This window comes from Sus scrofa, chromosome 1 (assembly GCF_054392235.1).
Source record: "Sus scrofa isolate SSC_HxYL_T2T_F1_AM1 chromosome 1, Sscrofa_HxYL_maternal_Yorkshire_Landrace_v2.0, whole genome shotgun sequence".
Taxonomy (NCBI): domain Eukaryota; kingdom Metazoa; phylum Chordata; class Mammalia; order Artiodactyla; family Suidae; genus Sus; species Sus scrofa.
This window is the reverse complement of record NC_139383.1, coordinates 5,025,704-5,048,368: the sequence shown is the minus strand read 5'-3', so window position 1 is coordinate 5,048,368 and position 22,665 is coordinate 5,025,704. Positions and strand designations below refer to the sequence as shown.

Below are 22,665 nucleotides of genomic sequence, written 5' to 3'. Positions count from 1 at the left end.
CTGTCCCGGGCCCTTCCCACAAAGCCAACCACCCGCACAGTGCCAGGACGCACCCACAGCAGGACAGGAGAGGGAAGGAGGCAAGGCTGGGAATCCTTGACCCGTGCCAGAAGGACCCTCCAGAGGGTCAGCGCTGGGTACCACTGACTTCAGTAGCCATGTGTATATTTCTGATTCTTCTAGAACTTCCTAATTCACTTACTCGTCATCACTGTATCCCAAGTCCCAGTCTTTCTCCTTCTCCCATGAGTTTGCTTTGTTCGTAAAAACTGGTGGACTCGAGCTTTCGTAGCTTCTTTTTTCAAACCCCAAAACCTGAGAATCACTTCCATCACTGACTTCTTAGAAACTAATGGCACGAGACAGGGGTGGAAAGCCACCAAATGCAGATTTTTCTTGTGTGCCACGGGAAACGTCGCACCGATAAGCCGCCTGGGTAACTTCTGTGACCATCATCTTTCTGTTCTTAAGTTTGGGCTTAGAGATGGTTAACCAGAAGGCCTGTGTCTCAGACCCGGTCATCTGCCTTATCTCCAAAGGGGTAACTCACCAGGGCTGTCCTCACACATTCACAAGGAAGATTTCAACCTGTTAACAAGAAGCAGATGCAATTGGAAAAGGGTCTGCCTTTAACAAAACAGAAGAGACATAGTTACCATGTTAAAATCCTGAGCCATCAGTCACTTAATACACCAGCCTGGGTCACGAGGAAATGGAGGGGAAGCTGGGAAACGGTGAACGGGTAAATTGTGATGGATTCATGTCCAGTGATGCTGCATGTGTTGCTGGGTTTCTTCGCTTTGACTGGTTTGGCCTAATCAAATTTAAAAGCTACGAAGAAAGAAAATGCTAGAGAAATCGGAAAATGTGAAAAATAGAGAAGCACATGTGATATTTCTAAGGAATAGAATTCCAGCAATAAAATGAAATCGGTTGGAAACCAAATGCATTTTCAAGTTCCAGAACAAACATCTAGATGTCTATCTAAAAACTAGAGAGTTTTAGGAGTAGGGGGCGATCAGACATCCATAGCCTCTCGCTTTATAGGAGAGGAAACCGAAGCCCAAGGAGTTTACACACTTTGCCGAAGGGCGCACAGCAGTGAAATCAGGTGCAGACTTGATGTTCTCCATGTCCTGACCCAGTCCTCCTAACTGTAGCCTCTACCTATCAATATGATGCATGTTATCAGGGCCAGAGGAATATTAGAGGAGATTAAACAGTGCAAAACTCCCTTCCCACACCAGGTGCCTTCCTAAGCCTGGAATTCAACTCTACTCATAGGTAAACATCCTTTGGGCAAACAGATTTCCTAGTCGGTCTGCTCCTACATTGGAAATGGGAATGGGAACAGCCCTCTAGGCACAGGACAGGCTGCACTGTAGCTGGGGCAGCAGAAGAACCTAAGTGTTCCTAGAGTCGGTAGTACCTGGCATGGGGTGCGGTGGGCCAAGGAAGGGCCCAGGAGGAGGGGAAAATGCAGCAGGCAAGGGTGGAAGTGGAGCCCCAGCCCCCTGCCTCTCTGTTGGCTGGGCTCTGTCCCTCCACCTTGCATGCAATAATAGGCAGCAATTTCAGTGTCTCCCTGAGCAAACTAAAAATACAGATTTTAAAAATCTCATTCGTCGTGTAATATTTCTAATCCTAAAACTGACAACTGATTTTTTTAGGAGACTGCTTTGGAAAGAATTCTCTGTTGGTTGCAAAAGAACTCAAACTTCATTAATGACCAGAAGTATGTGCCGAAAAAAGAAATAAAGCTGATGAAGGGGCAAAGGATAGGAAAAAAGGCCCTGAAATTGTTTCTGACTTTACGAAAAAGGCACAGCAATAAAAACAAATGGGCCTATTGAAGTAGAACTTTACATTCCACCCTAAAAAATTCCCAACAAACTGACCCATTGTTATATGTTGTTTTGTACAATTAATAGACAAAGCAATTGTTCAGCAAGCCCAGAGCTGCCCTCTCAGCACATAGTCCGGGCTCTTGGCTTCCGAGTGGGCACAGAGGGGCTTAGGAAGTGTGGCTGGCTCACCCCTTTGAGGTCCTCCTCCGGAACACATGAGGTGCATAAGCGCTCCCAGGGAGCCTCAGGTTCAGGGGCAACTATAATTGTATTGATCCAAGGAGGACAATGAGAGCAAGAATGTTCTGGAATCCTCCTCTGTGCAGCGGTGCAGCACCGTCGCCCACTCCCCGACCCTGCTGAGGGCGCCCCCACCCTCTCAGCCCCACCCAAAGGCCAGCTCTACAGCTACATCTTGAGCTGGATCGGCCTGCTCTCTGCTGAGGTCTTTAAAGCACGAAATAGAACAGCGGAGGCCTTCAGCCTCCCTCCTCCAGGCGTCTATTGTTATCTTAATGCCTCTTTAATTATGCAAACCACAGGCTTTCTAAAGGAGGTTCTCCATTACCTGTCAAAATGGGGTTTATGCAACACAAAAGAAGAAACCTGTCACACTGAGAAGTTAATGGTTAACCTGGACTTACACCTCTCATCAAGCTGGGAATGTGAAGGACCCCACGTCCACGACAACATCTGACCAAAAGAGTGCCTCTCCCCAGAGTTCCGGGTTTTGCCTCACTGCAGCTTTTAAATGCTGCCCAAGCGGCAGGGTTACCCTCGCTCAGGAAGGCTCGAGAAAAGAGAGCCCAGCTAGGAGGCAGAAGGGGCCAGGATCTAGGTACTGGCCAGGCGTGGGTCCAAGGTACAGCGAGGCTTTCCCAGCAGGTGGCTTCCACGCTCAGGTCGAGGCAGCGGCCACTCTGGTGTTTTGTCAAGTCACCTGACACGGTCCTCTGGGCCGAAAAAAAGGTCTGGGCAGGAATATGCTTCCAAACAAGGAGCAAACAACACAGGCACAAGGTCAGGCCAAAGGTCATTTGGGGAAGGAGAGAACTGGGAGAACTGGAACCTAGTCACCTGGGAATAATCTCCAGTAACAGCAGGTCCTGATTCTTGGTGGAAATGAGGAGACCTGACTGTACAAAACTTTTGATTTTTAATTAGTTGAATCTATCACTAGCAGCTTTGTAGCTTCCTCAGTTGCCCACCTCGATTCTTTAAAAGTTATTATCCTTCCAGAGACTCATGTACTCTTCTACATTCCGCTAATTTTGCGATGAATTTTTAAACATATTTGACTTTAATTTTCTTTTAGTGCACAGGATAAGATGTGTATCTAAGTTAAGTTTTCTCTAATGTGCTGTATCTCAAAATCAGATATCAACTAATCCTCCTCCACTGTTTTGTACTGCTCGCTTTACTGTACAATCAGATCCTGCTCATCCTTCGGTGTGTTTGCACTCATTCAACAAACACACACCTGCACGCACTGTTCTGGGTGCTGGAGGCACAATTGCGAACAACTCAGCCAAAATCTCTGAGTAATTGTATTTGGAGGAGACAACAAATAAATAAAGTTGATCAGATGACTGTAAATGTTATGAGGAATAGAGAATTCCAGCCAAGATGGAAATGTGACAAAGACCAGAAGGGCTGATGCGTATGTGCAGGCACCACGTTCCAGTTCTCAGAAAGCAAGTGTGAAAGTCCTGAGGAGGTGACATGCCGGCCGTTGGGTTCCCGTGGAGCAACGTCTGCGAGGGTGTCGGCAATTACCCTGAGATGGTGGGTTCCTTTCCTAGGGAAATTGTAACAAATGACCACAACCTGGGGGCCTAAAACAGCAGAAATGGAGCCTCTCACAGTTGTGGAGGCCAAAAGTCTGTGATCAAAGCATCAGCCACGCAGATTCTTTCTGCAGGTTCCGAGGGAGAACCTGTCCCGGCCTCTCGTCGGCTCTGGCGCCTTCAGGCATCTTTTGCTGTGCGGTGGCTTGTGGACCCAACCCTCCGATCCCACCTCTCTTCTCATGTGGCTCCTGCCCTGTGTGTCTCTCAGTGTCTTTTCCATGTCCTGTCTCTTCTACGGACAGGGGTCATTGGATTTAGGGCCCACCTTAGATCCAGGATGGTCTTACATCTGTATCCCTAACTCGAGGACACTTGCAAAGATCCTGCTTCCACATGCACAGGTACTGGGAGCAGAGGCTCTGACATACCTTTAGGGGAGACACAATTCAACTCACTCTAGATGGGCAGCCGTTGCAAGGTCTTTGAACACAAGAGGAAAGATCTGATATGTGTTGCAGGGAGTGGTCTGGCTGCTGTGTGGGTGTGGGTATGAGGTCAGGATGGAAGAGAGACCAGCTAGGAGACCACCCTGGTTATCAGGAGAGAGACGTTAGAAGTGGTGGAAGTACCTGACCCCCCTTGCTGTACAGTGGGAAAATAAAAAAAAATTATAAAAAAAAAAAAAGAAGTGGTGGAAGCAATAGTTATCTAAGGGGTAGAAGTCATCTTCATGCTGGAGGTTGATCCTGATTCCTTAGTGGGTTCCACTGATTTAAATCGCTATTTTTTTTTTTAACCACTACCAAACTATTTGATTGCTCTGTCCCTGTATTTTTAACTCTGATAGAATTAATCCCCTCTTGGGAGTTTCCGTCAAGACTCAGTGGTTAACGAATCCGACTAGGAACCATGAGGATGCGGGTTCGATCCCTGCCCTTGCTCAGTGGGTTAAGGATCTGGCGTTGCTGTGAGCTGTGGTGTAGGTCTCAGACGCTGCTTGGATCTAGTGTTGCTGTGGCTGTGGTGTAGGCTGGCAGCTGCAGCTCCGATTCGACCCCTAGCCTGGGAACTTCTATATGCCTAGGGTGTGGCCCTAAAAAAGAAAAAGACCAAAAAAAAAAAAAAAAAAAAGTCTTCCTTTTCCTAGTAAGATTATATAAACGTATACAAATAAATTTGCTTGAGGAAATAGTTTGTTTTCTCATTCAGGAATTCAGATAGATAGACAGACAGACAGACATGTGTCTGTCAATTTACTCGTCTTTCATTATCTTTTTAAAGATTTTTTTTAATTGTTCTTTACAGCAACAGTATATGCCTCGATAGGTTTGTCCCCAATGATTTCTCACGAGAAAAGAGTTAATGTTATAATCAGGATCTATACTTTTATTACATTGTCTGGTGGCTGCTGATAATTAGCAAGGCAATTAATTTGGGTGTGTTTATTTTGGATCTAGCATTTTATTGAATCACTTTATTAAACATGATTATTTTGCTGGTTCCTCTTCATATTCTGGTTTTCCATTTTGTTAAGTGCAAATAATGATCTTTTCTCGCTTCCCATTATCACACCTCTTTATTTTTTCATGTCTCATTGCATTAACCGGGGTTTTCCGAACACTATTAAGAAACCATCCTTGTTCCAATTTTTAGACAGAATTTAATTTGTCCATCCATTAAGCACAATACGGGCTCTCGTTTCCCACAACTTCCTCATAGTAAAGAAGGAGCCTCTGTTCCTATTTCTTTAATGTTTTGCGTTACCTTATTAAACATCATCAGTTGTCTCTGGGCATCCTATTCACCTGAATTTAACCTATTGATGTTATGTATTGTATTGGCACATGCGCTGATGTAGATTCCTTCTGGCGGCATGTCACAGACCTCCCAGAAGCTTCCTTTATGTTGGCTTAGAAAAAGATTTCAGGGTGTTCGATTTTTGCATTTCCTTGTTTCTTTTTTATAATTAGGGATCTGCTTTATTTTGGTGGCATCCTCATTAAAATCAATATTCTTGCATCATATTACAGTATTTGTGATATTATGGCACCTGGGGACGGGATCTTGGAAAAGTGCCTACCAGTAATTTTTTTACTAACACTTCTGGAAAAAGCACTAGCTTTCCATACCAACATCATTATCATAAAAATGTACTTATGAAATGCCTCTAATAATTCCTAGTGCTTTGGTACAACCCGGAATCCTCTTGTCTCCTAGGAACTAATGACACCTTGCAGATTGCTTAGTATTGTGCAGCTGATAAGCCGTTGCCACACAGATTATCACAGGGTGGCATTATTATGCCTATTTTTACAAATGAGGAATCCGAAACTAAGAAGATTAGGAATGCGCATAAGGTCGTCAAATCAGGCAGGACAGGTAAAGACAGAACTTGAACAGGGGGCTTCTGCTCCAAACCCAGAGCGGTCCTCCATGTCCCACATGGACTCACTGCCTAATAGCTTGCATTTGAGCCCCTGGACAAGAGCACAGGAGGACATCGCACTCTGCAGCCAGGCTGCGGCAGTAATTTCTTTGGGAGAAACTGAAAAGTGCTTCTGAAAGTTCTGTGCTCCCCAAGGCTGCTTCCCGGCCGTCACCATGTGGTCCCCATCTGTCCTGGTCCTTCCTTACCCGGCAGGCCCCTGTCTGCCTTGGGTAAACCCACTGCTCCTTCAACAGCCAGACCCGAGGGGCATCATGCCGCGCCCTCCTGACCTCCGTCATGGGGGTGCGTGGGGCTCAGCCACCGTCTCACCCTGATATGAGCATCTCATCACAAGCTTCCTCCCCACCCCAGGCCCTCCGCATCTGAGCTGCTGGCCACATTCCTCCAGGGCCCATCCAAGACGGCTTCTCTTGCTCCCTGCATCTGTCCAGTTCTAGTGATCATGCTGACATCACGCAGCCCCCCAGGCCCACAGCCTCACCTGGCAGGACCTCTCCCCTGTAGTACTTCATCTCACCTGCCCCCCTCATCCTAACTCTGCTATGTGGTCCCCGTCTGTCCTGGTCCTTCCTTACCAGGCAGGCCACACGGTTGGTCATTCACACTGCGTGAAGCCTTTCAATGGCCTCCCATCCTCCCCCACGAGGGTGTTAGGGTTGAGGGATGGCGAGGGGGTGGGGGCAGCAAAGGTAGGGGAGGAAGGAGGTGCTCTTCCATGCCCCATCGTCTGGAGGGTGGAAGAGAGGTTTGCCTGAACGTGCCCCTCCCTTAGCCCGTGTGCCACAAGGCCACGGTCCCCCTCCGGCCCTCGGCTGTACATCGCATCTCAGCCCGTCTGTCCCTAGGGTATTCTGTGTGGCATTCTCCAGGGAGCTCCACCTCCTGTCATCGCCGGCCATCACCCAGAACCTCAGGGGACCCCTTGGCCAGCACTGTCCTGGGGCTGGGCTCTGTCTCCGTCTGGACTTGATCTCCTGCCATCCGGGCGCCACCTCGTTTCCTGCCGCAGGGAGCCCTCTTCAGCTCTCACATTGGTCCAGATTGGTTTGGTCCCTACTAGGCTTCAAAGCCAGCTCACAAAGAACAAAAACCAGTTAGTCTCTAACTCTGCAATCATTCAAAGTTCAGTCTTTAAAATGCAGAGATTTTTCTGCTTCATCTACCCACAGCTCAGCAACTGTATTTCTACAGCTATTGTTATTCTATTTCTGCTCCTAATTGCTATTATGGAAAGCCGTGCCTTGCTGAAGCTTTGGGAGTTGCCAATCTGTGGGCTCCCTTCAAATGGAAATGTGTTATGCAAATGCCTTCCGAGGGTGAGAGTGGGATGCTCTGGTCTTCCCTGGATGGCGACAGGAGAAGAATACTTTCTGGGCCGGTGAGAACCAGAAGACAACCGCTCCCCTCCGGATTTAAATGTGCACAGTTCCGAGATTGTTTTCTGTCTCCAACTTCCTCTCCCACTCCAGCAGCTGAATTTCAAATACTTGCTCCAAAATGCTGCTTCCCAGGGGCACTGCTACTTAACTGTTTCGTGGTCATGCCCCCCCCCCGGGGGGGGGGGGACATAGGCATATTTCCTTCCCCATGGGGCTCAGAAAGGAGTTGGTAAGGTATATACTGTTAGAATCTAGGAACCTCGTTGTTTTTTTTGTTTTTGTTTTTGTTTTTTTAATATGGAAAAGCACCTTTCTGGATAACACACTGAAGTGGATGGGAGACTGTGTTGTTAGCAAAACCTGGACACATCCATGTAGTTGGAGACCTCCTGCTTCTGAGCGAGCTGTAAGCCTTTGAAAAGCAGCTCCTGGGAGTTCCCGTCGTGGCTCAGCAGCAATGAACCCGACTAGTATCCATGAAGACGCAGGTTCGATCCCTGGCCCCTCTCAGTGGGTTAAGGATCCAACGTTGCTGTGAGCTGTGGTGTAGGTCGCAGACGTGGCTTGGATCCTGCGTTGCTGTGGCTCTGGTGTAGGCTGGCAGCTGTAGCTCCAATTCGAGCTCAAAAACTTGAAAGTTAATGAAAGTGTTCTCTTCTCTTCTCAGGAGGTCACTGAAGCTGGAACCTTGGTCCCATCATCAGAACCTCCTTCCAGGTGCTTCTTTTCCTGTGCCCAGAGCTGCCCTCCCTGCCTCTGTGGCCCTCACCCTGCCTCACCTCCAAGGTGCCAGGCAGACCCTTCTCCCTGGCCTCTCCGTCTTAGGCATCTTCCCTGTTCCCCAGCATCACCATAGCAATGTGGGCCAAAAGAAGGTTCTCTGCATCTGAGTTAATGAGGCCCCAGATCCCTCAGGTACTTGCCTTTATACTTACTCTGTGCCGTGCCAGGCACTTTTGTAAGCAATTGGCAGTATTCGTTTATTTATTTCCTTTGAATTTATCAGTAGCGTCTATGTTCAATATCGTATATATTTGATATTTTCAAAATGGATAAAAAAAGTTACCGCAGCTGTCTAGAAATGCACTCCAGACATTCTAAGATGAATTCGGAACTGCAGGAAGGAGGGGGCCGAGGCAGAAAGCGGTGGGGAAATGGCCCTGGCCCGTGAGGTTTAGCTGTTCGTCTCCTGTTTTCACACAGTCACATTTTTTAATGTGCCCCACAGCTCGACTGGTTCCTTCTGAACTTCAGGAAAAGGAGAGGGGTGAGAATTCTCCCCAGGAACGGCGCTTACATTCTCAAGTGCTAAAAATACTTTCAAGCGCAATTAGCTTATTTAAGAGGCAGCGACTGTATGGTTTTCCGCCTGCCGCGTGGGGTCACTGGGAGGATAACAGGCATGGGAAATACATACTGGTGCTTTGAGCACAGTCAGAAGATCTCTGTCAGTTGGAGGTGGCGTTGTAATTACCTGGCAGGATCAGAATATCTGATCAAAGAGAATCACTCTGGTCTTCCCAATTACAGCGGGGTCTCCTTTGGGGGGTTAATAGTGTATTACAAACTGGCACGTGTGGTGAACGTGATCTGCGGCTCCACTAGACCACGCAGACGTGCCCCACGGGGGCCAGTGAGGTTCCACCCCACTGGTTTCCACCACAGATCGGCCCGACGGTTCCTGTTACTCTAACAATCTCCAGCGCCTTTTGCTCAGGGAAGAAAGGGACTCGGGACTTGCATAAAGCATAAATTTGCCCCGGATTGTGAAAAACGGATACGGTGACATGCTAGACCCAAGGCCCAGCTTTTAAACTTTGCTCCTGGAGCCCTTCTGCTTCCCCTCTGGGCTAAGGCCTTGCAGACACCACTTGCCTTGGCACCGTACTGGTGCCAAGGCCCTAGGGAGCCCAGGAAAATTCCACAGCTGTCTAGGAGCCAACCAGAGTCCAACAGCCCTGATCCTTCCAGCCTTGCTGCCTACGTGGAAAGACCCCATCCCCACGGCAGCCCGCACGGGGCACGCTGCATGCCAGGACCCGAAGCCCACTCCAGAGGAAGCTCAGTGAAAGCTCCATTATACTCAGAAATATGTTACGATTGCAAACCCTTCTCAGCTGGATCACAAAAGCTCTTTGATAGCTTCTCCTAAACAGGCAAAAAAAAAAAAAAAAAACCTGTGGGAAACTTTCTCACATCAGGCACACCATTTTTTCTGGTGCTTTCTGGAACTAAAGACCCAGAGTAAGGTTAAAAATGACAATCTCACTGAAACCATTTATGAAAAGCCTATTACCTAGCAATTTCGTATTTGAATGCAATTATGTTAATGTTATTAGTACATTATGAATGGTACTAATATGATTATTGTTTTGTGTGGTATTACAGGAAATTAATTTGAATGGATTTACATATTTTCAGATAAGGGGCACTGCTAACATGGGTAAATAAGGAGGATGTTCCTTTGAAACAAAAATAAACCCTAACAGAAAACTGGGCTGTGACTTCGTTTGGAATATTAACACAGCCATTATTGTGGGGTTTTGTTAATGTAAACATTTTGCCGTTTCAAAAGTATTTTTCTTCTTTAAGGAGCAATCTAAATTACTCTCCCAGCGCCCTCAGCTCCATGTCAAGTTGAAGGAGTTGACAATCAAGGGAATGGAACTTGTCCCAAATTATACCCAGAGTCTCAGACACTGCAGTATTCAAACTCACATCGCCGAGAACTCAACGCCTACCCCCAGATCACAGGGGAATGCAGCTTTGTACGTCAAGGCACGCGGAGTTCTAATTAAGTAAGCCTGGGCTTCTGAAAATCCTCCTTCCCAGGATTTCAGTGAAAGGAAGTGCCTCTCAAAGAACTCCTGCTTATTTCTACCTTGGGCGAGGCTGACTTCCAGAGCTTGCTCTCCCCAGGCTTCCTTCTTATCTGGAGGCAAGTCCCATCAAACTCACAGAGCAACTACTGTGTGCCCGCCCGTGCTGTCAGCGCTCTGCCCCTGGGACCTGATGTCCGCAGGAGACCGGCTCCTGCGTGAGACCACGTGCACCCACCGAGGCCGGCTGAGGTTGTTTAAGGGCAAGAGAGAGGTCACTAGGGGCGGTTGGGGAAGGCTGCCCAGGAGCGGGATTTGGGCTGGGCCTGGACACAGCACAACTGGCTGGCAAGAGACAGGGGCCTCTGAGGGCAGGGAAGCTATGGGTGCGACAGGCAGTGGTGGGAATTTGCAAGGCATGTTCATGGTGAACGCTGGAAAATGGAGGGAAAGGGTAGGTTGGTAGTGACTGCAGGTGACCTGGAGGCAAACGGTGGTGACAGCAGGGAGGGGAGTTGCTACAGCTTCTGAAAGTATGAAACTGATGAGGAGAGAAGCCGCATTTGCGAAAATGAGTCTGGCATCCGTGTGAGGAAAGAATTGGAGCAGGAAGAGCAGGGGTTAGGAAAGAAGAGTCTTTTGCAAGAATCTAGGCCTGGGGTGACAGCCCCTGAGCATCTGGAGTGATGGGCACTGCCCAGGCCCAGGAGCAGTATCTCACCTGAGGAAGTAAACCAAGGCTCTGAGTCCACAATTTTATGGTGACTTATGCTAATAATCAATGATGTCCTTTTAAACTAAAAGTTCCTGGGGAGTTCCCGTCGTGGCGCAGTGGTTAACGAACCCGACTAGGAACCATGAGGTTGCGGGTTCGATCCCTGGCCTTGCTCAGTGGGTGAAGGATCCGGCGTTGCTGTGAGCTGTGGTGTAGGTTGCAGACGCGGCTCGGATCCTGTGTTGCTGTGCCTCTGGCGTAGGCTGGTGGCTACAGCTCCAATTTGACCCCTAGCCTGGGAACCTCCATATGCCGCGAGAGCAGCCTAAGAAAATGGCAAAAAGACAAAAAAAAAAAAAGTTCCTGGGAGTTCCCATGTGGCACAGTAGGTTAAGAACCTGACATAGTGTTCCTGAGGATGCAGGTTTGATCCCCAGATTAAGGATCCAGCATTGCTGTGAGCTGCAGTGTAGGTCGAAGATGTGGCTTGGATCCTGCATTGCTGTGGCTGTGGCACAGGCTGGCAGCTGCATCTCCGATTTGAACTCTAACCTGGGAACTTTCATATGCTGCAGGTGCAGCTGTAAAAAGAATGAATGAATGAATAAATAACTGTTCCCGGAGGACCAGTACTCTGTCTGTCTGTGTGTCTTCCGCACAAAGTAGATAGCAGGCTCCCAGTAAATGCCTTCTGAATGCATGCGTGACGCCATGCAGGCACGAATGCGTGGAGGGACTACACGGAGGTCTGTCTGCCGGAGAGAACTTCCTGCTAGTGACAGGGATTCCAGGCGTCCCGGTATGCCTGTGAGGAGGCAGCCTGGCCGTGGGGTGGCTGCGTCCCCTGTGCGTGGACTCAGGAAGCCCCCAAAGCTGGGGGATCCAGGTGTTTCCCATGAGCCCTTTCGGGGGCATGCAGGCTTCCTTTCTACCTGGGAAAGGACCACAGCAGCTTCTCTCCCCAGTGAGGCTGAGGACAAGCGAGTCCCCAGGCACAGCATGAAGCAGTGTAATTCCTACCTTATATGACTGTTGTAAGGATTCAATGAGTTAATAAATGGAAATGATTAGAGTAGGCATTGATGTCTAAGAAGCACACAGTGTTAGCTGTTTTTATTGCTAATATTAGTATTATTATTATTAACCTAACAAGTTGTGTTACATTTGAAATATTTCCATTCTAGGTATAGGATAAATAAAGATTAATTCCTGGATTTTTTTTAAGCAGTGCAAACTTTCCCACTTTCCCTTAAAACAACTCTTGATTTTTCTAAGTAGCTAGTTGGTATGTTGGTGATGGAGGTTAAATAATTTCTTCAGGATTTTATGTTAGGATTTTAAAAAATAACACCGAAATTTTTATATTTAGCATTTCCCATAATAGAAAGTTTCTCGGTTTTGAGTCAAAGATGAACATCATAATATTTTGACTACTGTACAGTTCACTTCTGCAAATAATAATTTGATCCATAAATTTAAATGGATATTGGTATGTCTCTAACTATTTAACATTAAAATCATTCTGTCATCACTTTCTAATTATCTTTTCATGAAAAAAATGGTAATAGACCAATTCCTATAAAGTCATTTGTATTTAATTGAATTAGCAGTTGTCTTTGATTAAAATATTCTAAAGCGACTACATATCTTCTTACATATGTCATATTGGTGATTTCTTTTTCCCTATGCTATCACAATGGCTGGAAACATCAATTATAAGGCTTATGGATGGGAAGCGGAAAGGTGTCCATTCTATTCTATCAGAACAGTAGGTAAAAATAACATAAAATCAGAATTCCTATCATGGCGCAGCGGAAACGAATCCGACTAGGAACCATGAGGTTGAGGGTTTGATCCCTGACCTCACTTAGTGGGTTAAGGATCCGGCATTGCCGTGAGCTTGTGGTGTAGGTCGCAGACGTGGCTCAGATCTGGCGTTACTGTGGCTCTGGTGTAGGCCAGCAGCTATAGCTCTGGTTAGACCCCTAGCCTGGGAACCTCCATATGCCGTGGGTGTGGCCCTAAAAAGGCAAACAAACAAAAAACATAAAATCAGAAACTAGATTTAGGTTTCAGAGATGACAGGTAAAAATAATGCTGGTAAACGGAACGATTCATAAAGAGGAAAGGCACCGTAGTTTAGGAATGTGTGAACTGTGAGGGGAGGGTGATGCCGGGTCCATTTAGTATTTTTCCGTCTTGCTAAGTAGCAAGAGGCTGCCGCGCAACACACTTACCTCTGGTGAATCTGAACTTCCTGGTCAGTGTTCTGAGGACGGCGACAGGATTCTGGGGAAGTGAACGGGACCACAGCCTGGGAAAAGCCAGAGGGGGTGGGGGCGAGGTCAGGTGTGTGCAGGCAGGACCCGGGGCACTGCTGGCTGACGGTCTTGCATCTGAGTGAGCGCGCTGCACCCTCTTCATGCTCACGCCCTCGCCTGACCTTCCTTGGCGCTAACCTTTATTCATCATTTACAATGTGCAAGCAGAATGTGGGGGGTTTGCTTCTATGACCTCTCAATCCTCAAAAAAAGCCCCTTGGATTAAATACTCTTGTTAACATCATCTTGCAGAGGCTCAGTGACCATTCTGGTCTGACAGCCAGGCTGGCACTGGCACCCAGGGGGTCAGATTCAGGGCTCGTGCTCCGGCTGCTGCCTCTCCCGAAAAAGAGAGAGCCCACACTCCAGGCTATGTCATTTTATTATCACACTGCTCCATCCTGCCCTAGTGGATAGTTAGCCCTTTACCATACGGCTTAGTAACAGAAACAGAAAATGTCGGAAACATATAAGGCTGTGTGCCCAGGATCTGGCAGAGATCCAGAGGTCAAGGGTCATGGAGGCCAGAAAGTCAGAGAATACTGAAGACCTAGGGAAACCAGGGGTCACTCGGGGTCTTGCAGAGGCTGTAGAACATTCTGGATAGGTCCTGGCAAGGGGTATCCTCTATGAACTAAACTTCCTGAGACTTTACCCTCCAAGCAATGCCCAGTTGGCAGAAGTCTTCAGCCAGGAGACCAATCTGTGTTGTCCCTGTGACCACAGATGGTCTCACATCCTTCCAGGAGCTGCTAGTGTCACTCTCGGTCTGGTCCAAGCAGCTTCTGATGAGGTGCTTCTGCTCCCAGAACCTCTCCCGACCCATCGGTGGTGAAGTCTCAGCCTTTTTGTAGCTGAATGATTTATCTTGGCTCATTTATTTACCAAATAACTTTTGATGCCTACTATGTGCCAATGTGTGAGAACAGCTGTCCTGCTTCTAACTCCCAATTTCTAAAGTATTTTTCAGACTTTATATATCCAATGGGCCCATAATATTTCACACCAGTTAGTGAAAAGCTTAGATATCACTCAGTTGAACAGTAACTGTGTGATGCTCCTTGAAGTATCTAATTCATATTTTATTAAGGAGATAATAAAGAGAACCTGCTTTAAGGGTAAGATTAAAACGTAATTTTTTATATATCAATTCTACTTGTATATGTAGATCTTCTAAACTGTTATTAAGTGTTTAAAGATAGTTTATTCTTGGAAAATATCCTATAAATCCTGTCGTGTTTAACCTATTTCCTCTATGAGGAAAGGCTTGCTAAGCAAACAAACTTTAACACAGTGCCCAATAAATTGTTACTCATTCTTAATTAGGATAGTCTGTCTATCTCTTCTAACTGCTGACTTTCTGGCATTTCATGATGCTTTTGCAGGATTGGCAGGTTTGGGAAAGAAAGCTAACATTCACATAGATACATTACTTCTACTCTTGAGAAAAAGAGCCAAAGTAAATTACATACTTTGAAAATGTTGAAATATTGTACATGATGATCTTTCATTCAAATAATCTACATTTAAAATCTTAACCATAAAAATCTTTTGTCTAACCTGACATAATTACAACTTCACATTGTTGATACAGTAGGAATATTTGCTTCATTTCTTTCATAAAAAAAAGTATTAGTTGAATTTGCTGTTCCTATTTTTTTTCCATCAGCTAAGTCTGTACTTTTTTAAAAATTGTTTTATGGTTCTATCAGCTATAACATCAGATTTGCCAAACTTCATTCTGAATCTTCCAGGGTCATGGTTTTTGCCTGGTTTTATGTAATATTCATTTGTGGTTTATTTTTATCCACGCCTCCTTAAAAAGCAGGAAATTAGGTTTGGATCACTGTTAAATTTCTCTTTCTTTGCATCTTCAACCTGCCTGGGCTCCCTGTAGCTTTCTTCTCATACTTGCTGAATTTCTCCTTTTGCCTGGAACCTAACATATGCTTCCAGCCTGGGCCGATAAAGCAAAATAATGTGCTTCTCAATTTTTCTGAGTTGCTATTTTAAATGTTTCAAGCTTCCTTCAACTTGCTATAACAGCCTTCTCATCTGTCAAATGAATTAAAATATTTACTGATCTTTCCTAGATCCTAGCAACAGCCAGTTGGAAGTTTCAGTTTTTACAAGATCACATTCACAATTCTAAGGAGTTAGAGCCAAAACTATACACTTCCTTGGGGTAAATTTAATTAGACATCTGCAGGACCCCTCTGAAGGGGACCGTTCGGGAACGTAAAAGGCTGGACTAAATGGAGACACATCCTCCTGTCTGGGGGGATGCGTGGAAAGATGGTCATTGTTTAGTCTGGGAACAGGTCTTCTCTGGGGGCCTAGCCTTGCCATCTATAAGCACTCTAGGTGGGGTGGGACCACCAGCCAAGAGCTGAGCCTGGGAGCCAAGTCAGGCCCATGGGGCTCTGCCAGGGATTTGAGCTTTACTGAGAGTCTGAGAAACTGAAAATGCTTGGCGATTACTCTTCCCGATGGCGGGTCCTAAGTGGGGGGTGTTCTTACCGCACCACCCTGTCTGGGGAGTGTTTTCCTAATTCCTGCCCCTTTCTGGGGTCTGGGACTTCTCTTCAGTTGCAGGCTCCTTTGATTCTATAAGCTACCTCACACCTTTGCAGTAAGTTCCTTTCCTGCTTAAGTTCTCTAAAGTTCTTTTTGCTCCTTGTGAACCTAGAACTCAGCTATTTTCTTCATGTGGGCCAAATGTAAGCTATCGAAGTCTGCGTATTTATCCCAGTACTTTATTACATTCTATTCTCTTGGGTTCTCCGGTGTAGTAGATGTATTCTCCCTATTTTGTCCTCTCCTTTCCAGTTTTTCACCTCTAATTTCTCTCTCTCATGTAGTAGCATGGGCTATTACCTATAGCATAGGGTTAAATAGTTGTAGTGATAATACCGTCAGCCGATCTTTAGTGGGAATACTTGTGATATGGCTCCATTAGGCACAATACTGACTTTTGGCTTGAGATAGATATATTTTAACTTATAAGGCGAGTATTCCACTCTTTCTGCTTGGTTGTTTTTATCAATGCATGTGGAGTATTATCCAATGCCTCATTAGCATCGTTGGAAATGATTATTATTTTTAATCCCTAATATTGGTAAATTTTATTAATGTAATTCTTAATATTGAATCATTCTTATATATCTAAAATAAACTACATTTGATAATGATGAATCTCTCTTTTTTTTTTTTTTTTGCTTTTTAGGGCCACACCTGTGGTATGTGGAGGTTCCCAGGCTAGGGGTCAAATTAAAGCTGCGGCCGCCGGCCTACACCACAGCTATAGCAATGTGGGATCCGAGCTACATCTATGACCTCCACAATAGCTCATGGCAGTGCTGGATCCTTAACCCCCAAGTGAGGCCAGGGATCAAACCTGCACCCTCATGGATCCTAGTCGGGTTCGTTAACCACTGAGCCACCAAGGGAACTCCTATGAATCATTCTTTTAATATGCTTCTGAATTTAGTTTGCTAATATTTTATTTGAGATTTATACTTTAATATTAATAAATGATACTGATCTATTGTTTACATTCTCTACAATTTTTGTGTTTTGATATAATGTTATCCTTCCTCCAAAGAAAACATTTGGAAGTTTCCAATATTTTCGCTGTAAGCTCTGGATTGGTGGAGTCCTCATGTCTGGCCCTAGTGATTATCTCTCTTTTTGTTTGGAGAGGGTAGCTCTTTGACAGTCTTTGATATTTCTCCCATAAATAGCAAGTCTTTTTTAGGTTCTCAATCTCCTCTGGGGTCAGTTTTGACAAACTTCATTTTCCTAGAAATTTTCTCAGTTTATCTAAATTTCCAATTTACTTGCATAGAGTTGAACAAAGTAATGCCCCGCGTTTCTTTTGATTCCCTCTATGATCTTTACTTTCCACCTCCGGCCCCCCCACCATAGTTATTATTTCTTGTTTGCACATTCTCCATTTTTTCTTGATTATATTATCTGTTGGGTTATATCTTTTATTGAGTTCTTTTTCTTTCAAAAGTCATCTTTTGGATTTATTTTGTAGCTCTGTTCTTTTGACTTTATTAATAAATTTATCTTGCCCTTGCAAAAAAAAAAAAAAAAAACTGCTCCTTTCTTTTTTTGCTAATGCTCCTTTCCTGACTTTTTGAGTTAATTTTTAATTATTTACTTTTAATTGCTATAAAAATTGAAAATACTTCATCTTTCTTTGAGCATTTTAGTGGCCTCTTATAGCTTCTAATATGCACATTTTTATTACGTTGTTTTCTATTTACTCTCTAATTTGAGATTGTATTTCCTCTTTGACCTAAAAAATTGTTTAAATAAAATCAAGTTATTAGTATTTACCTTTGCTTCCGTTAGATATACTTACTTGTCCCTCACTTGATATATGTTCTTTAAATGATGTTCTGTAACCCCAAACTTGCAAATGAGGCAACCAGCTGGCTAACTCTACTCCCCGTCCTCCCTCCCCTTCTTCCTCTTCTTTTTTGTTAGTTGTGTCATTTTTACAGTGTCAGGGCATCTGACACTTACACTGTATTGTCTTCCTAATGCCCTCACTAGTTTAGCCTTGGTCCTTCAGTTATATCTACTCAGCACCCAGCATTGATTGTGTTTGTCATCTCAGGCCTCAGAATTGACCTCCAGTAGGGCCTTATACGGAGAGAAACACTTTTCCCTAATGTCACATTTTCAAAACTGTTTTTAGCCTCTGTATTTAAAGATGAGTATGACTGTGTCTAAAATCTCCAACATATTCTATTTCCTCTAGTTTATGAAGATATATGTCTACAAGCTTCCAACCTCGAAAGCAGCTGTAAAACGTTCTGAGACTAACATGAGTTTTTCCCTTTATGAGTGACTTGATTCTTTTGTCTGGCGGCCCACTTGTTTTTCTTTGTATTTAAAAGTCAATAACTTTAGAGATGTCTTGGTGAGACAATACACAGGGTCAGATTTTCAAGTCAAGCTCACAAGAATCAGAGATCTTGCCTCTCTATTAATAATTCAAGTAACTGTAAGATACAAAGAAAGCATGAAGTCAAACTATTTGTGTAGCTGCTTAAATCCTTTCTGGAAACATTAGGATACCCCTTCTTCCGGATGTAACATTTGGGGTCTCCAAGGAATGTGTGGAAAGCATTACTTTCAGTCATGAAATAACCCCACTTCATATTCCAACAACTGACATTTTCCTCCCTTGTGTTTCCCTCGTAAACACTGTCATAAGATCCAGAGTGTGTTTACAAGGACTTTAGCTTTCCTCTTTTTCTCCACCCGCGCGCCCATCGTCCCCAGGATAGAGGTTGGGTTACAGACCCCCCTGATGCTGAGCATTCTGAGTTGACTTTCACTGACACAGGATGTTTTTCTAGAATATGGGTTCAAGTTTTCCTTTAATTACAATTTCTTAATTAAGAAATTGTCTTTTAATATTTGTTCTGTTCCGGTGTTCCCCCTGCAAGAGTACCAATTATGCATGTTTCAAAAATATCTGTCCCTGTCTTCTCCATCTCTCACTTTATCTCTAGCCATTTTATTATTTATTTATTTATTCATCTTTTTAGGGCTGCACCTGCAGCATATGGAGGTTCCCAGGCTAGGGGTTGAATTGGAGCTGCAGCTGCTGGGCCTACACCACAGCCACAGCGATGAGGGATCCAAGCCTTGTCTGCGACCTACACCACAGCTCATGGCAACGCCGGATCCTTAACTCACTGAGCAAGGCCAGGGATCGAACCTTCGTCCTCATGGATGCCAGTCAGATTCCTTTCTCCTGTGCCACAAGGGAACTCCCTCTATAATCATTTTAAATTATCTGTTTCACTTTTATTTTCCTCCAGTTTTGCATTCCTATTATGTGTGTCTTTCCTGTGTTTTCTGTAGGCTCTTCTGTGCTTCCTTCAATTTGATCTCCACATCTATGATCTTTCCTTCACCTTCTTCCCTGAGTCCTGGTTTCTATTTCCCCCTTTCTTCTTGATCTCTGTTGCCTGAGGTTTTTGTGGTTTTGCTCCAGGGGCTGTTTTCATAGTTGTGATCCCTTCATTATCTATTAGCTTTTATCAATTAAGTTTTAATATTTACTCAGAAGTTCCATCATCTTGGCACATGGAGCTGTTGAGTGTGCGTGCATATTCTTCCCCCAGCAAGTTTCATTCGTTACTCTTTCCTGTCTTTTTTCTTGGAGTATCAAGGCTATGCCAGCTTTTGTTTCAAGCTCCTCACTGTGAGGAGACTTGGACTTTCCAGCTAATGGGAGGACCTTCCTGTGAGAGAAGGAGGGTCCACTCTACAAAAATAAATGGCTCCTGCCTTAGTGAATTATCTGGGAGGAATTGTTTTCTGTGCTTCCCCAAACCAGCTCAATCTAGGAGGGCATCTTCCCTGGGCCGCCTCCTCCCCCTGGCTTTGAGCCCATTTCTGCCTCGAGAGGTGTGCCCTTTGTCCCTCGTCACCGCCGAGAAGCAGGTGTGGAGGCGTTCTCGGGGATCTGCCCCCACCCGGGCTGGTGATTCTTCCTCACATGTCCCCCTACATGTCCGCTCCACAGAGCTCCTGCCTAATCTCTGCCTTGTCCTCCTCAGACCTGGCAGCTCTTGTCCTTGCGTGGGATACAAGTTTGTCACTGGGGGGGGGGGGTCACCTCCAGAAAGTGCATTTCTGTTGTCACTTCCTGAGCTCTGTCACCTTTGCACCATCTCAATACTCACTCCCATGTGTGCCCAGGCACAGCTCCTGCACGGGTCTCACCTGCTCCTTGGCCATCCTAACAGGGTTTGAGCTTGCCCTTTAGACCTGTGCCCCGACACTGCACCTGGAGCTAATAGAGGTGACCCTTTGCACAGTCCCTGCACCCCTGGCAGCTCACACTGCACACTAAGCTGATGTTGTATCAGGTAAATGTTAAAGGAACTCTCACTTTGAGAAAGTGGCATTCTAAAAGAGAAGCTACCATCCATCATGTGTGTAACCCTAACGGATGACAAGCAATGATATCATGAGAAGTAAAGTTGAAATGACTGAGAGCATGGAAGAGCAATTTTTCCATCCAGCAGATCCTGAGCATAGTATCATTTGAACTGAGATAGGAGTTACACACCTGGAGCTGGGGCAGGATGCTCCAGGTACAGAAGCCAGTACAAGCAAATGCATGCAAACCCAAGCATGGACAGGCAGTCACCCTGAGTCCATGAGATCTGGAGCCAGAGCGCTAGTATGGCAGGTAGTAGGAAAAACAACTGCAGGAGCGCTGACACCCCACCGTCATCATCAAGGAAGCCCTTGAACTCTTGATGATGGGAGATTTGAGTCATCACAGGTGTTTGGAGGGGATGGGGACAGTGGGTGGGGAGCTCACACCGATGAAGTGTGCATGTGCAGTGTTATGCAAAATAGATTGAAAGGTGAATGGAAATCAAAAAACTGCGACACACGTTAAAAAAATAGTTAATAGCCAAAAATCAGGGTAAATCTCTTTTTTTTAACATGAATCTTTTTTCTCTTGCTATGTGAAACCTAGATAGAAAATCTAGAAATTTACTTTCATTTAATTTCAGAAGTAGAAATCTATAGCAAGCTCTGTAGACAATGAACCTTCAAATTTTTCACTTCGAAGATGAAATTTAAACAACTTATATCCAATAATGACCAATTCTAAGCAAAATACAGTATTAATAAAATGATATGTAATTGAAATACACTCTGTATGAGTCAGTCTACACTGAGCCAACCTTTGATCTAGTAAATTAATAGCATGGGGAAAAACGGGGCTCACCTGACTTTAGCATGCATTCCAAATTCAATGAACTTTAACCAATATAATGACAATGTTCTTTCCTTTCTTATTAAAATAAAATGTCTTAAATATTCAAGATAGAGTCAGATGCCTATCTGCAAGAAGCAACTCAAGTTTTTCAAGAATGTTTTTAAAATATTGAAGATTAAATCATTAGCAATAAAAGCATTCATTTGAATATTCTGGCAGGATTTTTTTTCTTTAAAAGAATTCTTGTTTGGATCACTTGAAGAAAAACATTGCAGTTCTCTTTGCCTCACTTAATAAGGCTTTTGAATAATATTAAGACATTTAAACTGAAGGATCCATAAGGGAAAAAATTCTGTCATAGTAGCACTAATCTTAAATCAAAGCCAAGAAGGTGATGCACATACTGATGTTAATATGTACACAGGCTCACCTCGCTTAAAAGACATGTTTCTGCCTCCTCGCAGTCATCACCAGTCAAACTGGTTCTCTGAGAGCCAAAAGTTAGCACCGAAGCAGAGTCTTGGTCAAGAAATCTCAGCTCAACCGCTGCCTTCTCCATTGCTAATTTATTATGTACAAAAATACTTTTTCCTCTTATCTTGTAATAAAAGGAAATTCATTTTCACAGTTTGGAAACTTGCTATGAAAAGATTTGGACCATCCGGTTTTCTGCTCTTCCTTTGAGTCACCAAAAGCAATCGGTAACAGCAGCTTCTGTCTGCGAATCCAGTGCCAGGCTGCCCCCTCTGCAGCACATCTAGAAAGCAGGTCTTCGGTTACCACTGGTACAAGGCCTGACACTTGTACAGATTTGGGTAAATGTGTCCGTTTTGGTGATTATTATCAAACCAAAGAAGCTCTTACCATGCAGAAGTGAAATGCATTATAGGATGTTTTTCACTATTAATTCTTGGCATTAGGTATCTTTTGTGTGTCATAATTCAAAAATCATTTTGAGCATGTTATACACATTATTATGAAAGAAAACTCAATCAACTTTAAGATTTTGAAAAGTTATTTCTTAATCTTACCCAGTTGATGAACGTGTGTGACAGCCATGTAAAGGAGCAGTTACAGCCTTAAAGAACGATGTTTGGTGATTCTATTTTGGTGTCTGAATTCTCCAGCCACGTACACAAAACTGATGATTTCCCAAAAGAATGTGACTCAAAGATACGGAAGTTGTGATGAAGGAATTCTCTTCTAAATTACCACCAGCAATTACATATTCCAAAATACCGGAAACTAATGGTTAAATAAACTAAACAAAGAAACAGATAGTCCTTTTGATTGAGATTGTATTTTCATATAATGTTTCATACTAGGGTATCACACACAGTCTTACGGATAAACAAGTATTGGATTTTTTCCAATAAAGATAAATTTAGAGTTTAACAAAATCAGAGTGATTGCCTTTAAATGGCTGCAGTCCCTTAGAATCATAGGACTATTCAGTTCTAAATGACCTAGAGACTTTCTTGTCTCTTTCTCCATCTTACATGCAAGCTTCAGGGAGGTTGCAGCTGGCCCGAGGCCCTACAAGGGGGGCTGGCTGAAGCAAACTGGCTCCCAGA

At 44.6% G+C, this 22,665-nt stretch overlaps 1 protein-coding gene and 1 long non-coding RNA gene across 2 annotated transcripts in view; one reads left to right on the top strand and one right to left on the bottom strand.

Annotated features, from left to right (window-relative positions):
• The window catches only part of PACRG (parkin coregulated), a 500,701-nt gene that overhangs the window by 446,361 nt on the left and 31,675 nt on the right, over positions 1–22,665 (top strand). The window lies entirely within an intron of this gene.
• Positions 451–21,677, bottom strand: LOC146405892 (uncharacterized). The gene is made up of 3 exons (XR_014843787.1): positions 21,522–21,677; positions 13,237–13,313; positions 451–588 (listed from the first exon to the last, which is right to left on the bottom strand). It is a non-coding gene; the product is annotated as an uncharacterized LOC146405892 (long non-coding RNA).